The sequence below is a fragment of the Magnolia sinica genome, chromosome 8 (assembly GCF_029962835.1).
Source record: "Magnolia sinica isolate HGM2019 chromosome 8, MsV1, whole genome shotgun sequence".
Taxonomy (NCBI): domain Eukaryota; kingdom Viridiplantae; phylum Streptophyta; class Magnoliopsida; order Magnoliales; family Magnoliaceae; genus Magnolia; species Magnolia sinica.
The window spans coordinates 51,479,229-51,487,080 of record NC_080580.1 but is presented as its reverse complement, the minus strand read 5'-3'; positions in this window follow the sequence as shown (position 1 = coordinate 51,487,080).

Genomic DNA, 7,852 nt, shown 5'->3' with positions numbered 1-7,852 from the left:
TGGTATTTGAGGTTGCTAAGAAAGGTTTATTATTAGCCAGTACCAGTTCGACCTTATCTTGGTTCTAGAAAATCGCGAACAATTGTAGGGAGGAGGGTATACATGCAAATGAATGAATCCATTTCCTCCCTAGCAAAGCATTATACCTTGATGATGTATCGACCATAAAAAATTGCGTAAGTATTGTTTTAGTTTCAACAGTTAGATCGAATGGAAGTTCTTGAAGTAGGTTATGAGTAGATTTGGGTTTAGTGAGAAATAGGTCAGTATAGTGTAGAGTTGTTGTTCTAACAACTGGTTTTCTGTCCTAGTAAATGGGGAAGCAACAGGCTATTTCAAGTCCTTGAGAGGGCTCCGCTAGGGTGATCCTCTATCGCCTAGTATATTCATCATTGCTGCAGAAGCTTTAAGCAAAGGTTTCAAAAAGCTCATGGAAAGAGGGCCTGGGCAACCGTACCATCTTAAGCAGGGGTGCCCAATTATCTCACACCTACTTTTTACAGATGACACCTTGCTTTTTCTAAACGGGGGTCGTTTGTCGATTGAAGCTGTAAAGAACTTTCTCAGCTCCTTCTAAAAGGCTTTAGGGTAGAAAATTAACCTCCTCAAGAGTTCCTTCTTATGCTCGGATAAGATGTCAGATAACAGGGTCAGAAGCATTGAGCGTTTGCTAGGATTCCCTAGAGCCAGGGTTGAGTTTAAGTATTTGGGAGTGACTATCTCAAAGGTTAGATTGAAGAAAGCTGATTTCCAATTCTTGCTGGATAAGATCCAAAATAGGATTAATGGCTGGACTGCGAGATTCTTATCACAAGCTGAGAGAGTCACCTTGATCAAGCACGTCCTGAGCAGCATCCCAATCAATGTCCTAGCTGCATCCAAGGTGCCTATAGCTATCTTAGATGATCTGGAAAGAAAATTCTCTAACTTTCTTTAGGGATGGGCTGAAGGCAAAAGGAAGCACCATTGGCTCAGCTGGAAGCAGATTTGCAAGCTTATGGGGGGGGACTAGGAATCAGAGGCCTGAAGGATGTCATGAAGGTTTTCAGGCTGAAGTTGTCATGGTCAGAAAAATTCGAGCAGATAGTTAGCCAATGGGCAGTGTTGATGAGGGCGAAATACCCCTAGGACTCACTACAAGATAGAAGGGCAGGGGCATTGGCGAATGCATCTCCCTTCTAGAAATCTGTTAGGGAGTTATTCCTGTTGTTAGAAGATAACATCTAGTGGCAGATTGGTAGTGGAGACAGGAGTTTGTGGGCTAAAAATTGGACTGGGTTAGGGCCACTGAACTTTCTGGCAGAAGCACAAATTCTTGAAGCTATTGGTGGGCTACATGTGAAAGATTTGGTGGGTAAGGATAGGCCTCTTCCTCCTTTTACTTTTAAATTTCTACCACAGACCATGCTGGATTTTATTTTTTAGTGTGGTTTTGCGACGTCAAATGATGTGGACTGATGCATATGGCCCCTTGATCCCTCAGGCAATTTTTTGGTGAGATTAGTTGGGACCTCTGCAAGTCCTCAACCCAAAAAAGAGCTAGGCTAAAGGGGTTTGGCAAGGAAAGCTTTGTCCAAAGATAGTAACCTTTGTCTGGAGATTATTATAGGGGGCTGTAGTGATGGAGGATAGAGTGCAATCCAAGGGCGTTCTTTTAGCATCAAGGTGCGTTTGATGCAACGAGGACGCATCTTGTTGTCTATAAGTCGAATCTCTCCTTCATGTCGTCCTTCATGGAGGGTTGGCGTCCAAAGTTTAGAGTCTATTTGGAGCCATGTTCGGGATCCCCTCCGTAATGGCCCTCTCTGTGGAAGCTAGATTGAAGCAATAGTGGCTGGTGATCTCCAAAGGCAGTAATACCCAGTGCATTAAGGTGGCCCCTAGCCTCATCCTCTGGGAGATCTGACGATCCAGGAACTCCATGAAGATGGATGGTAAGGTCTAGCACTGCCACGGTGGCCTAGGTTAAATGGTGGTTGAAACCACTGTTTCTAGATGAGCGCAGGTCCTCGAATGAAGCTCGATTTGAGGTTGTGAGGTGGAAGATGTCCAGGATGGGATGGGCCAAGCTTAATATTGATGGCTTGTCACATGGGAACCCTAGCCTGTCAAGTGGTGCAGGGTTATGCAGAGGCTCAGATGGGAAGCTAATTTTTACATTTGCAGTGGGTTTTGGAGAAGGGTCTAGCAATAGAGCGGAATTGCGTGTTGTTTAGATCAACCTCTTTAATTGCCTGGCTCAGGTCTTACCAGGGTAGAGGTGGAGTTAGATTCTAAGGTTGTCATTGATCTCATTTGTGGTTGCTCCCAAAAGAGTTGGTCTTGGAGGCACTAGTTAAAGAGAATTGAAGGCCTTATGTATAGAGGCTCATTCTCCTTTCGTTATATTCCAAGGGAAGAAAATGCTCATGCTGACGCTTTGGCTTACCTTGGTAGTGCCTCCTTAGGGAACCACTTCTTTAACAATCTGAATGAGCTCCTAGTGTAGATTAGAGGGTTACTAGTGCTTGATAAAGCTTGGATCAATTAGAAAGTCAGTCTAGGAGTTTGTAGAGGGGTTTCTGTCTTGTAGATGCCTAACCATATGATAAGTGGTCCTCCTCTTTTTTTCTGGTAGGGGTGCCTGAATGTCTGTCCTGGCATTGTAAAGTTTTTCGAGCAATGATATAAACACCTTAAGAGTTTTTTTTTTCTTTTTTTTTTTAAAGGCTCAAGATCCTAACATGAAAGGAGTTTTGGAGAGATGTCAAGATCTTTACGGTTAGGAAGAGGCGATGCATGAGATCCATGCAGTGTTACAAGCGACTCTAAAAACTACGTTGACCTGAGCTACTCAGCTAGCGCCATCATCATCGATGCCCTTGACTGCAATTACACATTTCATCAGTTGGGGATTCATCAATCTCCATTGGGTGTTAGGAATCAAGATTCATTCCATCTTAGTGAAATCCTTATGGCAATCGCTCATTTGAACTTTTGATTACTTGTCTTGGATAATGTAGTGAGATGAACAGTAAATAATATGAGAATTACTGACTCATATTTCAAATTTCAGCATGTAGTATATACAAGAGAGGCCATTTCAAATTAAAAAATAGTCAGATCGATCGGTAAGATGCCATGAGTTTTATGATATGTTCGACAAAATTACTGATGGTCACCTCTGATGGAATCAAGTCAACCACAATCTTTCCCAATTTAGACATCATTCTAAATGGTTAGAGGTTAATAGCAGCCCGATTGTCGACCATAATCCTAGTGACTGGCACTCTTTGAGAGGAGCTGATATGTATAATAACTTAAGATGTTGCATTATACCATGGGTGGGTCTCTTTATGACCACCCTTTTAGATGTAGCCCTTGCCTCTACTGTGATAGTGTTAACATGAGGTGCTTCATCAACATTTGATTCATTTCTAGCATATTCTTCAAATGGGATAGATGCATGACGTATTATTATTAGGGGGTATATTCTTTTATATCTCCTGCCATTTTATTTGGATAGGTTAGGCTGGCCTGGAAACTTCAAGGCAATGTGAAGACCATGTTGTTATGGAACACGTATAGTGGGAATGTCCCAAATACAATTCTATCATTTGGACATTACCCCCTTAGTGTTTTAAGGTCAGCTTCTATTTTGATATCTTTTATCTGATCAACGCTCTCATCGGCCACAAGGTCGGCCGAGGCATCTATTGGTGAGACAAGTTTTAGTACTTCAATGGTCGACGTCAGTTCATTAGCCAACCATCCATCTGCTGGGAAGAACTCATTGCTAAGGTAGTTTGATAAGTTACCACAGTTGTTTCCTCCTTAGGACTTGCTTACTGATTATGTTGGCTGAGATCATTAAAATCCTGTTTTTGTAACATGTGAGAAAGTATTTCTCCTACTGTGTTTTCAATCACCTGACCTTCAGGTACGAGGATCCTCTAAAAAGGCCTAGGTTGAGTTATTTCTGACTGAGGTGGTCTTGTAACCTCCCTTAATTTTCTCCTCAACTTGGTCCGATGCCTTTACCATATACACTTTTGAGTCTGAGTTAGAGCCTTCAGTACTGCTGGAAATTTTGGATGTGTAACTCGCTTCCATATTCCTTCTCGAGTTGCTGGGGATCTAACCATCCTTTAGCTCGGTAGTTCCATTTGCTGGCGATGAGTGGGAGCCATCTGTTGATGTTGGTCATTACTTCTAACTAGTCGAGGAGACATGTAACGACCTCTCCATCTAGGCTCTGGAGGACCCCCCATCCAGGAACAATTCTTCGAGCATATTGGTCAGATATTTGCGAGCCTCGACTAGCCCATCGAATGACGTTTGACTGATTATCATTCGAATGAGAGGTCGAATGTAGGGCCCATATTGGTCGTCATGATACCTCTCCTTAATTACTCGGGCTGAGATTGACCTTTAACCGCGGCTGATTCCTCATATTATCTATGACCGTGTTGACCTCAAGGTTAGATGGGAATGGGTCTGTATTGATCAGCATGGCTTCCTCAGCCTTTTTTCAGAAAACTTCAGCAATCCGCAATCGATGTGATCTTGAATAACGTTCCTACACACAACACATTTGTTTGTTGAATGAGACCGAGTTTAGTGACATTTGCAATATTTAGTTTTTTGTAATTCATCGGTCGAGGGTATCTTATGATACATATGAATTTTGATAAAATTTTCGGCTAGCAAAATGTCAAATTTTCTTTATCTCTAATGATGTCAAGTGTGTAAACCTTTTGAGCCTTATGTGCCGTTGATGTGGTTGATTCCGCTTTGTGTGGCTTCAATTATGACAACCTTAGTCATTTTTCGTTTAAAACCGTGTGATATAACTTTCATATGTCTCTCCGAGAAACTATTGAAAATGGACGAGATCAACCATAATGATTTCTTTGTTCTTAGAGAGGAACTGAGCTTGAAAATTTTCTTCCATTTCTTACCAAGTGTGTATCGAGTCTAGTAATAGGTTCAAATACCATGTAAAGTTATTGCGGTCAGTGAATAACCAAAAAACTATAATTTGTGATAATCATTATTGGCCAATTCTCCACATTGCATTGTAAATTGGCCAACGTGCTCGATAGTTAAATCACAAGGCTTGCCCGAAAATAAGGCAAAATCTGGTCAATAGTTCCTCGATAATGGGTATTGTCGATCTATCCATTCGGGGTATGGTTTATGATACACTGGTATAGTGTTGCAGTTAAGCACTTGACCAACAACTTCTTGGATGATTTACACAATTTGATCATAATCCATCTGCTGAGCTTCTAAGAATAGCGCTTGGTCGGGGCCATATCGGTTCAAATTATCCTGAAATTTGGGGATTGTTGGGGATTGAATCCTCCTGGTAATCCCTGATTCTGATTTTTAGGTATAAAGTTCCTAGCCTCTGGCTCTGATCGCTTAGCTTCTACAGGAGGAGGAACATTTCTCATCTCCTAGACTGAGACTAGTGGTGGATTCCGTTAGGCGGCATGGATGGCAACGAACTTGCATTATGATAAAACTTCTCTCAGCATTTTATTGCATTACTGATGGCATTCGCTCGGCTATCATAGCCATTAATCCATGCATGGCATTAGTCTTGTTGGTCATATATTGATTAATATTTTCAGCTTGAATACAAAATTTGTCTCCTTGGGCTCTTCTCTGATCCTGTACAAGATGAATGCTCAGCTGTACATCTCAAAGCATGATAGAAATATCATCTAGAAGAATATTCTGAGAGGTTAATGCTCCTCCTTGATCCCCAGTACTAGGCGTTGGACTATTGTTTAGATTCACCACTTCATGGGGTGGTGGAACTGGCACATCCTCGACTAGAAGATGGAACGGTTGGGTGTAAAGGATTGACCCAAGCAATTTGAGCACTTATTATATTACTAATTGACAATATTACACCGGTAAGTTAGAGACAGGGTCTCATCAGGCATGCTAAAAACTACTATGTGGTTCTATTTTCATCTGTGTGCGAGTGTGATAGAATTGAAATTATGGCTTTGATTCAAGCTAAATAACTATAACCCCAAGCGGCAAGATAGGCAGACATGTGGTGTATGATCGAGATCTGATGAGATTGGTCACCTATTCAGCCACATGCTCAAAGTGTAAACAGGATTAGGCGATATTTAGGGGGTATGGTTCATCCTCTGATGATGGGTTGCACCTTTGCCTTTCGTACGAAAGGAATGTTTTGATATAGATAAAATGAAATGAGAAAATGATTCTTATAGTTGGTCACAAAGAGCAGATGCAAAACACTTTTTCTGATGATAAAGTGAATCCAACATGCAAGTGTAGACTAAAATTATAGCTAAATTTACTAGCTACTTGATTTAACACTATGTATTGCACTACAAAATGTAAATAACAGGTAGAAAATAAAGAATTACATTGAGGAATGTAATTTTCTTAATCGAAAAATAAAAGGATTACAATATGGAATGTAAATTGACTAATACTTGAAAGGATAATTGAAATGTAATGTTTGGTTTGATTAGGTTGGTATGAGACCCTTTTTCTTCTTGCATTCCCCTTCTATTTTTATAGCTTTAATGAAGCCATCTGGATCAATCTCATGTCTTGATCGTTGCCATAACTGTTCTCCACTAGCTACTTGAATTCCCCTGTTTCTTTCTTAGTCATCTCTCCTCTAACCATTTCTTCACGATTGCTTTTGCATCAACCACTTAGATGATCTGATACTGTATAATACATTCCATTTGTTATTTACTAAGCAATTTATTCTAATATCCAAATACACCATGTGGATTTTGTATAAACCGCACGTAATCTACTCTGATTGGTTCTTAAGAGGAATGACGATAAGGGGGGTGAACACCTTCATCTAGGTCTTTGTGACCTTGTCAAAAGGTTGGATAGCTCTGAACATCTCGCTGGGCATGGTCAGTGGGTCCCAAAAAGGTTTTGGATGAAGCTAGTGTTCAAGGTCCTTCCATCATTTACGCTATTGAACTGTACGTATAATTCAAGATCATCACTGTGGGGTCTACCATTTGTGGATCCCACCACCACATCAAAGAAATAAGGAGGATCAAGGAATCAAAGAAGGAAAAGAGGGAGAGTGCACTCACATAATCACCATTAATTGTTTAGATTGAAGGTGGCCCACAAAGATCTCTTCTACAAGTTATCTGTAACACCCTGTTCACATAACCCGAGGATGATCGCTCCTCATTGAGAACTTGAGTATTACGTTATGAAGTGAACTACCATACATCTTAATAGAAAATCCCATGACATAAAGTAAGACAACTACGATATAAGCCATAAATGTCAAGAACATTAACAGAGAAGTTTAATACATGTAAAAGTCAACAAAATGAAATCCCATAGCAGGGGATTTTAATTACAATCTGTGGAATTAAAAGCATAAGGTTCTAATAGTTAAAGCATGTAAATCGTAAACTACTAGTTAAGCTTAAACGACTCAACCAAACTGGCATGATATCCTTCCTCGCCAGACTCCTCATCAATCATATCTGGGATCCCAACTAGGGGGTAATCCTTCATCAATAAACCTGCATTTATTTGGTACAACCGCACGATTTGGTAATAATGTTCCTTAACTTGTGATCACTATCCAATCTTAAGGTCCTTGGCAAGACCTTCAACCTTGAGTCATAATTTGATCTCACTTTGATGTAATCTTCCAAAATTCTTCTATTTTTAGATTGGATCGGATCAGACAAATATAGAATGCTAGCATACATGTGTATCTATTCCATGTAGTAATTTCAATTCTCCAATTAAGACAAGAATGTTATACCATGATTCTTCAAAAGATGTAATAAAAGAATATAACATGTTTCCAAGAATTGTATCGTGA